Raw genomic sequence first — 14,765 nt, forward strand, 5'->3', positions numbered from 1 at the left:
GAATTAAGAGGTAAACATAGACCTAATTATTAGGGTGAGGCACATGGGCTACTAAAAGCTTACTACACAACATGCATTTAGTATTACTTTCTTACCAACAGAATACACATCTCCCTGGCATATTACATCATTTATGCAGCAGCATACAAGACAATTTTGAATTCACCTTATTGTGCTGTGCCCACTTGAACAGGAAGGTGGATCGGCGGTCCTCCATGGGCAAATTTTGTCATCAAAGTCTGGTATTCTCTGGATGTATGGTGCTTTCAGGACAACTGGGAACTCTGGAAAAATTTAATCATGATGACGTCAGTGATCTTCAGGTCATAGCTCTAGAATGAGGTCCGGGTTCCCGATTTACAATTCCGAGTTGGACGAAAGATCAAAACCTATTTTCCCAGCTGTAGCTCTTTTTTCTTGAGATCCCAGTTGTCACGAACTCACTCAAGTCAGATTTTGCAATTCTGAGTTTGTTTTCAGTTCGTCAAAAATCATGCTTCATTGACAAAATGGCAAATGTTGAATGGTTATAATTTTAAACTAGGAAAATAGACCCTTGATCTTAGACTTGGGAGCACACAGCCACTCCATTGAATATCAGTCTAAAGATTGCTTTGCAATGCTTACAGTTACCACACTGATTCCTTCCAAACCACTCATTGTTGAATTTCCAACTTATTGTGTAATGTTTATGTCCAATGGCCGATGAGGACAGATACGTTTTATCTATAACTTCTCTTCATTATTTATCTTCATATGACATCAATTATAAAGGATTTGCCAGTAGATTGTTGACTTGATACATGATGATGACTGCCAGCTAAGACTTTGAAAGTAAGATGTTGACATGATCAGTCCAATCAAAGCTACTGTAGATATAACGTGATTTGACTTCAGTTATCTGTGTCCAATGACCTTGACCCATCACCACAGAAAGCACTGAGCTAGGCAGAAACACCTGCATTTTGGAGCTGCCTTGCTCAATAATATAAAAAAGAGACTATGTTTGTATGCTTTATTAACTCAATGATATATATATAGTTTGCAAAACTGGCAAGCCCAATGTCATTTTTTTTTTTTTTTGCAAAACATTTGGGGCTCAAAACAGGCGGGGCTCTGCCTAGTGTTTTCTATTGTTCTACACCCTCCCTCCTCCTGGGAGAACCGTAGCAGAGTGGTCACCAGATCGAGTTCTCTCATCTCACCTGTGACACAACATATTGGATGCCAACCGCCGTTAAACCACAACGAAGAAGCAGGATGGGCTGGGCGGTTGGAAACGAAAGTAAACTGTAGCGCTCTTCTTCGGCTGTCTCGCTCGTCTGGAGTGTCTGAAAACGGACCCGTCCATGGTAAGACATTGAGCTGAAGGAAAAGTACATAAATGCTGTTATTTCATGGATAAATATATTATATCTTTAATAGGGTTGCCAACTGTCCCGAATTTGCAGGGATGTCCTTTATATTGGGCTAAATAGGTTTGTCCCGTGCGGGACCTCCCTTGTCCCGTATATTCATGCCACTAAACATCCTAGTCAGATGCAAAATTGCGCAATTATGATCTTCTCTGCAAAAACTTGTAAATGAATGACAGATTTCTTGAGTTATCTTAGATTAATTATATTTTCAGTAAGTGTATACTGGCTACATCGTCTCAAAATGGAGTTGATGAGGGAAGTGAGGAATGGGAGAATGTCTCCAGACATCGTCTGGAGACGGGAGGAGGGGATATGGTCAAGTGGCCAGGTTCTCGGGCGGCCGGACATCACTAGTCGCAGGACCAGTGGACCCAGTGGGCTGAGTGAAAGAGGTCAAGGTGTAGGGTCTGAGTAGGACCAGTGGACCCAGTGGGCTGAGTGAAAGAGGTCAAGGTGTAGGGTCTGAGTAGGACCAGTGGACCCAGTGGGCTGAGTGAAAGAGGTCAAGGTGTAGGGTCTGAGTAGGACCAGTGGACCCAGTGGGCTGAGTGAAAGAGGTCAAGGTGTAGGGTCTGAGTAGGACCAGTGGACTCAGTGGGCTGAGTGAAAGAGGTCAAGGTGTAGGGTCTGAGTAGGACCAGTGGACCCAGTGGGCTGAGTGAAAGAGGTCAAGGTGTAGGGTCTGAGTAGGACCAGTGGACCCAGTGGGCTGAGTGAAAGAGGAGCGGATATCATCAACCTTTTTTTACAAAGTGATTGACAAAGTCACCCGCAGAGAGGGAGGAGAGAGCAGGAGGAGATGGAGGAGAAAGTGGGAGAAGAGTTTCCCAGGGTTCGAGGCAGAAGCTTGACATTTATAGTGATAGAAAATGGATTTAGCAGTGTATACAGAAGAAGAGAAGGTAGAGAGGAGAGAGGAGGGATAAGAGGGAGATATAGAGAGAGGAAGGATAAGATAGGGAGATATAGGAGAGAGGAAGGATAAGATAGGGAGATAGAGGAGAGAGGAAGGATAAGATAGGGAGATAGAGGAGAGAGGAAGGGAGATAGGGAGATAGAGGAGAGAGGAAGGATAAGATAGGGAGATATAGGAGAGGGGAAGGATAAGATAGGGAGATAGAGGAGAGAGGAAGGATAAGATAGGGAGATAGAGGAGAGAGGAAGGATAAGATAGGGAGATAGAGGAGAGAGGAAGGGAGATAGAGGAGAGATAATAATAATGCTACTTTATCTTGATCTCTTTCTTATTGTTATTATTATAATTAATATTGTTATCATCATTATAATAATAGGTAATGTCATTATCTTTAGAAGGCTTAGTATAGCAGTCTTGTATAACCACCATTGAGCTGTAGGCCTAAGAGCGCATCCTGTTTAGTCTTAATACCATAACTTACCTATATTTCAATACTTATATAGGCTACTGTATCAATCAATTCGCTCATGTCATCACACAGCATACAAGTCATTTATGACTTGAAATGCAATTCATCATTTAAAGTTTTAAAATAAAATAGAGCAAACATCGAATAATTAGGTAAAAAATAAATAAAGTTCATTTTCGGAAATTGCATTCACGAATGAATGCGACTGTCTTTAGTCTTGGCTGCAATAAAGGCTTAAACAAAAAAAACGTAACAGCAGACTCTCTGGTATCCTGACACTTTATTTAGTGATGTTTACATTGTTCCAAATGGTCAGCACAATGAAAGATGTGAGATGTGTGAGTTATGGCAGTGAAAACAGGGTGTCGGAGAGAAAGAACAGAGGAGTGTAAGAGATAAGAGACTGGTCAGACAGTCCACTATAAATCAACTTGGGGACATTTACTGCTGAGCCTTTAGTACTAATTCTGTCTCTATGTTCAGGCCACCCGCTGTCCAGATGAGATCCTGAAAATGGCAGAAATATGCAGAGAATAAGAAGGAAAAGAGGAAGATGATGATGAAGAAGAATACAACAGAGAAGCGTGTATGTAATCAGTCCAAAGGGTTGTGATATTGTCTACTGAAGTATCACCAGCTTTATTCATTTTAATATACTCCTCCACGCCATATTTTGCAAATAAATTCATTAAAAATCCTACAATGTGATTTTCTAGATTTTCTTTTCTCATTTTGTCTGTTAAGTTAAAGTTGAAGTGTACCTATGAAGAAAATTACAGGCCTCTCTCATCTTTTTAAGTGGGAGAACTTGCACAATTGGTGGCTGACTAAATACTTTTTTGCCCCACTGTATATACTGTGTTTTATACCATCTACTGCACCTTGCCTGTGCCACTCGGCCATCACTCATCCATATACTTATATGTACATATTCTCAGCCCAGGACCGAGTTTGGGAAACCCTGGTCTATTATAAGCACTAAGGTTAATAGATTATATGAACATTGTTTCCAGAGAAAAGTGATATATTCTTTGGTATCTGGAAGTGTGACCTGTCAGATTCAATTAAATTCTAATGTTCTATGACTGAGTGAAATGTCTTTGAATTGCACTGAATTAAATTATACTTCCTGTCACTTAAATTCTTATTCTACATCCTGTGCATGAGTTGAATGGGAGTCTATTCTCAAATTCAGATTTGAGCACAACCCTGGTGTATAAATTATCATATAGTGTTTTCGATTGCATTATTCTATACTGAACAAAAATATAAACGCAACATGCAACAATTTCAACAAATTTACTGAGTCACAGTTCATATTAGGGAACCGGTCAATTTAAATAAATAAATTAGACTCGAATCTATGGATTTCACAATTGGGCAGGGGCGCAGCCATGGGAGGGCATAGGCCCACCCACTTGAGAGCCAGGCCAAGCCAATCAGAATGAGTTTTTCACCACAAAAGGGCTTAATTGCAGACAGAAATACTCCTCAGTTGCATGTGTTGTCCGGGTGGCTGGTCTCAGATGATCCTGCAGGTGAAAAGCCGGATGTGGAGGTCCTGGGCTGGTGTGGATACATGTTGTCGGTGGTTGTGAGGCCGGTTGGACGTACTGCCAAATTCTCTAAAACGACGTTGGAGGCGGCTTATGGTAGAGAAGTTAACATTCAATTATCTGGCAACAGCTCTGGTGGACACACCTGCAGTCAGCATGCCAATTGCATGGTCCCTCAAAACTTGGGACATTTGTGGCATTATATGTTTTGTGACAACTACACATTTTAGAGTGGCCTTTTATTGTTCCCAGCACAAGGTGCACCTGTGTAATGATCATGCTGTTTAATCAGCTTCTTGATATGCCACACCTGTCAGGTGGGGGGATTATCTTGGCAAAGGATTAAGTTTCACTAACAGGGATGTTAACAAATTTTTAAACAACATTTGAGAGAAATAAGCTTCTTGTGTCTATGGATCATTTCTGGGATATTTTATTTCAGTTCATGAAAAATGGGAACAACACTTTACATGTTGCATTTATATTTTTGTTCAGTGGATTTTCACGTCAAAATTCATATCCACCCCAGAAACATGGTCATCAACTCACTTCATGCTACAAATGCAAAGTCATTCATTCATTTACATTTATACTATCATTAATTTCTACAATTGACCTGTCTGATGATAACATGACAACAGATATTAATATATTATCTCTTTCTCTCCCCCTCTCCCCCCCTCTCTCCCTCTCCCCCTCTCTCTCCCCCTCTCTCTCTCCCTCTCTCCCCCTCTCTCTCTCCCTCTCTACCCCCCTCTCCCCCCCTCTCCCCCTCTCCCCCTCTCTCTCCCTCTCTCTCCCCTCTCACCCCTCTCCCCCTCTGTTTCCCCTCTCCCCCTCTCCCCCTCTCCCCCTCTCCTCCCTCTCCCCTCTCCCCCTCTCCCCCTCTCCCCCTCTCTCCCTCTCTCCCCCTCTCTCTCTCTCTCTCTCCCCCTCTCTCTCCCTCTCTCTACCCCCCTCTCCCCCCCCTCTCGGCATGGGAAACACATGTTAAGTAGATAAAGAATAAAAATTAAGAGAAAACATTACACTCACAGAAGTTCCAAAAGAATAAAGACATTTCAAATGTCATAGTGTCTATATCTCTCGCATTCCTCCCTCACAGCATCACATGCCCTTGGCTCCTCCTCTTCCTCTTCCCCATCATCACACATTACAGTGTAATGTCCTGCTGAATCACCAGGGGGACCTAGAGATAGGGTTGCAAAATTGCTGAATATTTTAATAAATTCCCTAGTTTTCCCAAAATCACTGTTGGAGGATTCCGTGAATCAGGACGGTATAATCAGAGATGTTATATCGACTTCGCAGCTAGATTAGAATGGTTTAACCATGGTCTCTTGACTGACTCTCACACCTATTTTGGTTTGTTGTCAGTTTGTCCACATGAGGGCGACGCACTACTAGAGACCTATAGGTAGGATGTGTCATGGGATGAGCTGGGCTGCTCAAAACGAAAGGAAACTGTAGCGCTCTGCCATCGGGCTTCATTATTTTCCAGTCGGCTGGTTGCGCCTGGAGTGTCTGAAAATGGACTCATCAAAAGTAAGACAATATAGTTTGGAAAGGAAAACTTAGTATGTTACTATTTTATCTGTAAACGTCCCTGAAAAAGGTTGTTGATACAGTTAAGTAGGCTACATTGTATCCGTTTCATATTTGATTTACAGCAACATGGAAGTGCTTGATCGAGATTGACTCGATCAAAGTAACGGAAAAAGTGATTTACATGATGAAATGCAAGAACATGTGATGTAATAGACATTAATGTTGACCTTTGAACTATATATTCTAATCTTACTATGAATTCATAACGCATTAATATCATAGTAATTCATAGCTAGTACTTGGCACGTCATTCGAACGAGTGAAGAAAGCGGAAATAGTTTATAATTTACTCTGTAACGTTAATTAACTGGTAAACTGTTGCGATTTCAATCAAGTGATGTTGTCAAGAGAACTAGTGTTCTCAACAATGACTATCTCATCCATTAAATTTTATTACACGCCTAGTCCCTAACCTGGTGTGGTCCTCAGTAAAAAAAGACTTCAGACAAGACATACTGTGTGTGTGTGTAGGTGGTAGCTGCCTCTGAGAAGGAACAGAAGCCATTAGGGGAGGAGCGTGAAAAGACATCCAGCACCTCTTCTGGAATGTGAGTGAACATATTGAGGATATTAGTCCAGGGTGCGAATTATGGGGGGCTCAAATAAACCGTCAGGGTTGGGAAGGTTACTTTCTCCATTGTGTCCTCCTCCCAGAGCGCTAAGAACCTTGGCGTGATCCTGGACAACACCCTGTCGTTCTCAACTAACATCAAGGCGGTGGCCCGTTCCTGTAGGTTCATGCTCTACAACATCCGCAGAGTACGACCCTGCCTCACACAGGAAGCGGCGCAGGTCCTAATCCAGGCACTTGTCATCTCCCGTCTGGATTACTGCAACTCGCTGTTGGCTGGGCTCCTTGCCTGTGCCATTAAACCCCTACAACTCATCCAGAACGCCGCAGCCCGTCTGGTGTTCAACCTTCCCAAGTTCTCTCACGTCACCCCGCTCCTCCGCTCTCTCCACTGGCTTCCAGTTGAAGCTCGCATCCGCTACAAGACCATGGTGCTTGCCTACGGAGCTGTGAGGGGAACGGCACCGCAGTACCTCCAGGCTCTGATCAGGCCCTACACCCAAACAAGGGCACTGCGTTCATCCACCTCTGGCCTGCTCGCCTCCCTACCACTGAGGAAGTACAGTTCCCGCTCAGCCCAGTCAAAACTGTTCGCTGCTCTGGCCCCCCAATGGTGGAACAAACTCCCTCACGACGCCAGGACAGCGGAGTCAATCACCACCTTCTGGAGACACCTGAAACCCCACCTCTTCAAGGAATACCTAGGATAGGATAAAGTAATCCTTCTCACCCCCCCTTAAATGATTTAGATGCACTATTGTAAAGTGGCTGTTCCACTGATGTCAGAAGGTGAATTCACCAATTTGTAAGTCGCTCTGTATAAGAGCGTCTGCTAAATGACTTAAATGTAAATGTAAACAGTGGACTGCATGTACACTGACACCATCTAAACAGTGGACTGCATGTACACTGACACCATCTAAACAGCATGTACACTGACACCATCTAAACAGTGGACTGCATGTACACTGACACCATCTAAACAGCATGTACACTGACACCATCTAAACAGCATGTACACTGACACCATCTAAACAGCATGTACACTGACACCATCTAAACAGTGGACTGCATGTACACTGACACCATCTAAACAGTGGACTGCATGTACACTGACACCATCTAAACAGCATGTACACTGACACCATCTAAACAGCATGTACACTGACACCTTCTAAACAGCATGTACACTGACACCATCTAAACAGCATGTACACTGACACCATCTAAACAGCATGTACACTGACACCATCTAAACAGTGGACTGCATGTACACTGACACCATCTAAACCACATATGTCAGAGTCAAGGCCCGCGGGCCACATCCGGCCCGCGAGAAGGTTTTTTACGGCCCCTGGGATGATCTTGATTTATTATTAGAACCGGCCCGCAGACCGCAGCAAGCCGGCAGCCCGCAGATCTTTTACACGCACCAATACTACATTTCCCACAATGCAACGGTGACGCACCGAGCAGTAGGCTGCTTCATTTCAATATTTATTGGCACAGCAGTCGTCAGCATCACAGTAAAATTAACTTTCAGATACCCATCAAAAATGGCAAAACGGAAGGTGGACACTGAGAACCGGGGTTTCAAACAAGGTGGGAGTCGGAGTATATGTTCACGGAGGTAGCTGGAAAACCTGTGTGTCTTCTGTGTGGAGAAAGTGTGGCGGTACTGAAAGAGTATAATCTGAGACGACATTATGAAACGAAACACGCGGACAAAAACAAGAATATGGACATGGAACAAAGGCTACAAAAGGCAGAGGAATTAAAACGAGGCCTCAAATCTCGACAGGCTCTGTTCAAAAAAGCCAAATCACAAGGCCAGGCTGCTGTCAAGGCCAGTTTTATTTTGGCAGAAGAGATCGCTAAATCAGCCCGGCCATTTACGGAGGGGGATTTCATCAAAAACTGCATGATTAAAGTTTGTGACGAAGTTTGCCCAGAAAAAAGGCAACTCTTTTTAAATGTGAGTCTGAGCAGAAACACCATTGCCGAGAGAGTAGACCAGTTGTCCATCAATCTAAAAGAGCAGCTTGTGAAAAAGGGAAAAGATTTCATTGCATATTCCTTGGCTGTGGATGAGAGCACCGACATTTCTGACATTGCCCAGTTGTCAATTTTCATCCGCGGAGTGGACTCCAGCCTAAGCGTGACAGAGGAGTTTTTGGCTTTACGTCCTATGCATGGCACAACTACGGGGCATGATTTGTATGAAGAGGTGTCAAGATGTGTAAATGAGATGGAGCTGCCTTGGGAAAAACTCGTGGGTTTGACAACCGACGGAGCACCTGCGATGTGTGGACACAGGAGCGGACTGGTGGCGAAGATACGGGAAAAGATGCAAGAGGAAAACGCGACAGGTGAGCTGACAGCTTATCATTGTATCATACACCAGGAAGCGTTGTGCGGTAAAGCCTTGAAAATGGAGCATGTAATGAGCATCATCACGCGCACAGTTAACTTTATCAGAGCCAAAGGTTTGAATCACCGCCAGTTCAAGGCATTTCTGACGGAGTTAGAAACGGAGCATGGTGATTTGCCTTATCACACAGAGGTGCGATGGCTAAGCCAGGGAAAGGTGCTTCAAAGATGTTTCGAGCTTCGTGAGGAGATTTGTCTGTTCTTGGACAGCAAAGGGAAAGACACAACACAACTCCGAGACGAAATGTTTCTGTGTGAAATGGCTTTTCTGTGTGACATTACGAGTCATCTGAATGCAATGAACTTGCAGCTGCAGGGTCGGGATCATGTCATCTCTGATATGTACAGTACAGTGAAGGCATTTAAAACCAAACTGACTCTGTGGGAGACGCAGATGCGGAAAGAAAATTTGAGCCACTTTCCCAGCTGCCAGACCATGAAAGAGAAGCTCTCTACCAGTGCGTTCCCGAGCGCACAGTTGGCTGATAAAATAGGTATGCTTGCCGCTGACTTTCGACGCCGATTTGCTGACTTTGAAGCACAAAAAAGCAGGTTGGAACTGCTCGGTAACCCATTTGCTGTTGACGTGGAAAGCTCACCACCAAACCTCCAAATGGAGTTGATTGACCTCCAATGCAATGATGCACTGAGGGCAAAATATGCGGCAGTGGGTGCTGCGGAGTTCGCCCGTTTCCTCCCGACACAATGCCCCAGCTGCGCATCCAGGCTGCTCAAACGTTGTCTATGTTTGGCAGCACATACCTGTGTGAACAACTTTTTCTTTGATGAACCTGAACAAAACATCACACAGAAGTCGACTTACTGCTGAACACCTCCACTCAATTCTGAGGATTTCCTCAGCTCAGAGCCTTACCCCGAACATTGATGAACTTGTGGAAAAGATGGGACACCACCAAGTATCACCCTCAACCTCAAACAAGTGAACATTACTGTGCAATCACATATTTAGAGTTTTTACTCAGTTCAAGTTTAAAAGTTAAAGTTTAATATTTGTTTTCACTGCATGTTACTTCTCCTTAAACAAAGTGTTGTTTTTGATTAATAGATTTTTGCACTTTATTTTATTGTATTTCAATCCAATTATATTTTAAAAATATTTCAGTTGAGTGGATGATAGAAAATTGCTATTATTGTTTTTTTCTTTGAAGTAAATTTAGCCCACTTTTGCTAAAATAGAAAATATAGGCTACTGATGGTGCCTTGAATACCGGTTTCTTTCATTTAATGTTCATGTTATGGGGATTTTTATATAAAGGAAATTTGTCTTTTGTGTCTGTTGAAAATTAAAGATTACTGACAGAGCCATAAGAAAATATTGCTTTATTTATCTGATCATATTGGAATATATTTGTTAGGTTTTCAGTAGGTTCAATTAGGTTCACTAGACTATATGCGTCATTTAAACATTTTTCAATGAACATTCGAACAGTCCGGCCCTCGGCTTGTAGCTAAATTTTTTATTTGGCCCTCCGTCCATTTGACTTTGACACCCCTGATCTAAACAGTGGACTGCATATACACTGACACCATCTAAACAGTGGACTGCATGTACACTGACACCATCTAAACAGTGGACTGCATGTACACTGACACCATCTAAACAGCATATATTTACTGACACCATCTAAACAGTGGACTGCATGTACACTGACACCATGTGATGAATAGAAATAGACATCTCTTACAAAACACCATAAAGACTGAATAATGACATGCAGCGAGTGCCATTGATTAGAGCTACATTAGTTGATGCTTCTTGATGACAAATTGACATCTGAAATGGGACTGAAACTGTCCCAGGAACATCTGGATGGTCACCCTAACACACACAATCAATTTACTAGACTAAACTACAATGTGTATTGCCATGAACTTCTGATTGGCTGAACCAGTAGCCAGTGACGTAGTGGTCAAATTATTGGTGGCTAAACTCTGATTGGCTGAACCAGTAGCCAGTGACGTAGTGGTCAAATTATTGGTGGGTAAACACTGATAGCCAGTTGCGGTGAAAAAAAGTAACGCTCCCAATACTTCACTGCATTTGTCTGAAAAAAGTGGGTCAATTGTGTTTACCCTCCACTAGACCTACACCACTGCTGGTAGCCTACACTCTCAGACGAGGCAATTTTACACACATGAACACACGCAGAACAGGAAGCCAACATTCAATATAATACATGAGTTGAATCAAAACATGTTTACACCCTAGTTCATGAGTTGAATCAAATCATGTTTACATCCTAGTTCATGAGTTGAATCAAAACATGTTTACATCCTAGTTCATGAGTTGAATCAAAACATGTTTACATCCTAGTTCATGAGTTGAATCAAAACATGTTTACATCCTAGTTCATGAGTTGAATCAAAACATGTTTACACCCTCGTTCATGAGTTGAATCAAAACATGTTTACACCCTAGTTCATGAGTTGAATCAAAACATGTTTACACCCTAGTTCATGAGTTGAATCAAAACATGTTTACATCCTAGTTCATGAGTTGAATCAAAACATGTTTACACCCTCGTTCATGAGTTGAATCAAAACATGTTTACACCCTAGTTCATGAGTTGAATCAAAACATGTTTACATCCTAGTTCATGAGTTGAATCAAAACATGTTTACACCCTAGTTCATGAGATGAATCAAAACATGTTTACATCCTAGTTCATGAGTTGAATCAAAACATGTTTACACCCTAGTTCATGAGTTGAATCAAAACATGTTTACATCCTAGTTCATGAGTTGAATCAAAACATGTTTACACCCTAGTTCATGAGTTGAATCAAAACATGTTTACACCCTAGTTCATGAGATGAATCAAAACATGTTTACACCCTAGTTCATGAGTTGAATCAAAACATGTTTACACCCTAGTTCATGAGATGAATCAAAACATATTTACATCCTAGTTCATGAGTTGAATCAAAACATGTTTACACCCTAGTTCATGAGTTGAATCAAAACATGTTTACATCCTAGTTCATGAGTTGAATCAAAACATGTTTACACCCTAGTTCATGAGTTGAATCAAAACATGTTTACACCCTAGTTCATGAGTTGAATCAAAACATGTTTACATACTAGTTCATGAGTTGAATCAAAACATGTTTACACCCTAGTTCATGAGTTGTCCATAATTCATGAATGTTTGGAGTCTTTACAGATCATGTGACATAAAACACTCCCTTTCTTCCAATGGTGCGACTGCTGTCGGTATCAAACTTGAAGAAACGCTTTGAGGTAAGGATGACGGCGATACGGACATCACTTAATATTGATCTACATAGCTCATTGATGTGAAACACACTGCTGCTCTCTCATTTAGCTTATGGATTGTGGTGGTTGTGGATGGCTGATCACAAATCTAAATGTGTATTTGAACCCAATAATGGTTGAATTCAAGAAGTTTAAGCTGAAAAAATGCACTCTTGCAACAGCTCCATAGTGTGGATCCCAGCCTATAGAATAACAGCTGCATAGTGTGGATCCCAGCCTATAGAAAAACAGCTGCATAGTGAGGATCCCAGCCTATAGAATAACAGCTCCATAGTGTGGATCCCAGCCTATAGAATAACAGCTGCATAGTGCGGATCCCAGCCTATAGAATAACAGCTGCATAGTGTGGATCCCAGCCTATAGAATAACAGCTGCATCGTGTGGATCCCAGCCTATAGAATAACAGCTGCATAGTGTGGATCCCAGCCTATAGAATAACAGCTGTATAGTGTGGATCCCAGCCTATAGAATAACAGCTGCATCGTGTGGATCCCAGCCTATAGAATAACAGCTGTATAGTGTGGATCCCAGCCTATAGAATAACAGCTGCATAGTGTGGATCCCAGCCTATAGAATAAAAGTGAGGCTTTTTTTCCTAAAACTTTTGATAGGCTTAAAGGGCCAATCTGTAGTTGCTACATCCATTTTTTGACTTAGAAATTATAAATACAGTACCAGTCAAAATTTGGGCACTCCTCATTCAAGGGTTTTTCTTTATTTGTACTATTTTCTACATTGTCGAATAATAGTGAAGACATCAAAACAATGAAATAACACATAAGGAATCATGTAGTGAACAAATCAAAATCTATTTTGTATTTGACATTCTTCAAAGTAGCGACCCTTTGCCTTGATGACAGCACTGCACACTCTTGGCAAAGCATGCCATTCCACGAGAACAGCATTTATTTTTCAACTTGAATCAATGAGGCGAATCAGTCCTCCATGACAACAAAATCATAAACAGAGTAAAGCTGGCTAAGTCCGTAGTTTTGGGGTCATGCTCAGGTTAAACACTTTGGCTAATCTATACTTCAATATTTCCAAGTTTTTTCTTGAACATGAAGGGGTATAACATTATTGGAATGACTGGAAATCTGATAAACTTTGGTTTTTAATGTAAAGATATAATTTAATCGTATTATTATATGAAGTGGAAAGTGATGGGTTAGAAGAAGCCAAAATAACCACCACAAAGTAAAATGTAACATCCATATATGGCCAGCTATGTAAACATTAACATTGATTTATCCTGCGATAGATGTCGTTCAAATGTTAACATACATTATTGTCTTCTTCTAATGGCTCTTCAGGGGAAAGTAATCTAAAAGTAACGGAATGTAATCAGATTACATTACTGAGTTTGGGTAATCCAAAAATTACATTACGGATCACATTTAGGAAGTAACCTTCCCAACCCTGACGGTTTATTTGAGCCCCCATAATTCGCACCCTGGACTAATATCCTCAATATGTTCACTCACATTCCAGAAGAGGTGCTGGACGTCTCTTCGCGCTCCTCCCCTGCTGGCTTCTGTTCCTTCTCAGAGGCAGCTACCACCTACACAACACACACAGTATGTCTTGTCTGAAGTCTTTTTTACTGAGGACCACACCAGGTTAGGGTCTAGGCGTGTAATAAAACTTAATGGATGAGATAGTCATTGTTGAGAACACCAGTTCTCTTGACAACATCACTTCATTGAAATCGCAACAGTTTACCAGTTAATTAACGTTACAGAGTAAATTATAAACTATTTCCGCTTTCTTCACTCGTTCGAATGACGTGCCAAGTACTAGCTATGAATTACAAATGATATTAATGCGTTATGAATTCATAGCAAGATTAGAATATATAGTTCAAAGGTCAACATTAATGTCTATTACATCACATGTTCTTGCATTTCATCATGTAAATCACTTTTTCCCTCACTTTGATCGAGTCAATCTCGCACTTCCATGTTGCTGTAAATCAAATATGAAACGGATACAATGTAGCCTACTTAACTGTATCAACAACCTTTTTCAGGGACGTTTACAGATAAAATAGTAACATACTAAGTTTTCCTTTCCAAACTATATTGTCTTACTTTTGATGAGTCCATTTTCAGACACTCCAGGCGCAACCAGCCGACTGGAAAATAATGAAGCCCGATGGCAGAGCGCTACAGTTTCCTTTCGTTTTGAGCAGCCCAGCTCATCCTATGACACATCCTACCTATAGGTCTCTAGTAGTGTGTCGCCCCCTTGTGGACAAACTGACAACAAACCAAAATAGGTGTGAGAGTCAGTCAAGAGACCATGGTTAAACCATTCTAATCTAGCTGCGAAGTCGATATAACATCTCTGATTATACCGTCCTGATTCACGGAATCCTCCAACAGTGATTTTGGGAAAACTAGGGAATTTATTAAAATATTCAGCAATTTTGCAACCCTATCTCTAGGTCCCCCTGGTGGTTCAGCAGGACATTACACTGTAATGTGTGATGATGGGGAAG

General features: G+C 41.7%; 1 protein-coding gene across 7 annotated transcripts in view; it reads right to left on the minus strand.

Moving 5' to 3' along the window:
* The window catches only part of LOC135531287 (caspase recruitment domain-containing protein 8-like), a 76,552-nt gene extending 62,088 nt beyond the window's left edge, over nucleotides 1-14,464 (minus strand). For 2 of the 7 annotated variants that reach the window (XM_064959427.1, XM_064959412.1), the window contains exons 1-2: nucleotides 14,356-14,463; nucleotides 13,750-13,826 (exon numbers count right to left, since the gene is read on the minus strand). The gene's annotated coding sequence lies outside the window, so the exon portion shown is untranslated. Of the gene's footprint in view, nucleotides 1-166; nucleotides 285-1,205; nucleotides 1,366-5,394; nucleotides 5,549-13,749; nucleotides 13,827-14,355 lie in introns of all 7 variants that reach the window. The other 5 variants (XM_064959416.1, XM_064959425.1, XM_064959423.1 and 2 more) reach the window with 5 other exon arrangements.
* Nucleotides 14,465-14,765: the final 301 nt, after the last annotated feature.

Source organism: Oncorhynchus masou, chromosome 5 (assembly GCF_036934945.1).
Source record: "Oncorhynchus masou masou isolate Uvic2021 chromosome 5, UVic_Omas_1.1, whole genome shotgun sequence".
Taxonomy (NCBI): domain Eukaryota; kingdom Metazoa; phylum Chordata; class Actinopteri; order Salmoniformes; family Salmonidae; genus Oncorhynchus; species Oncorhynchus masou.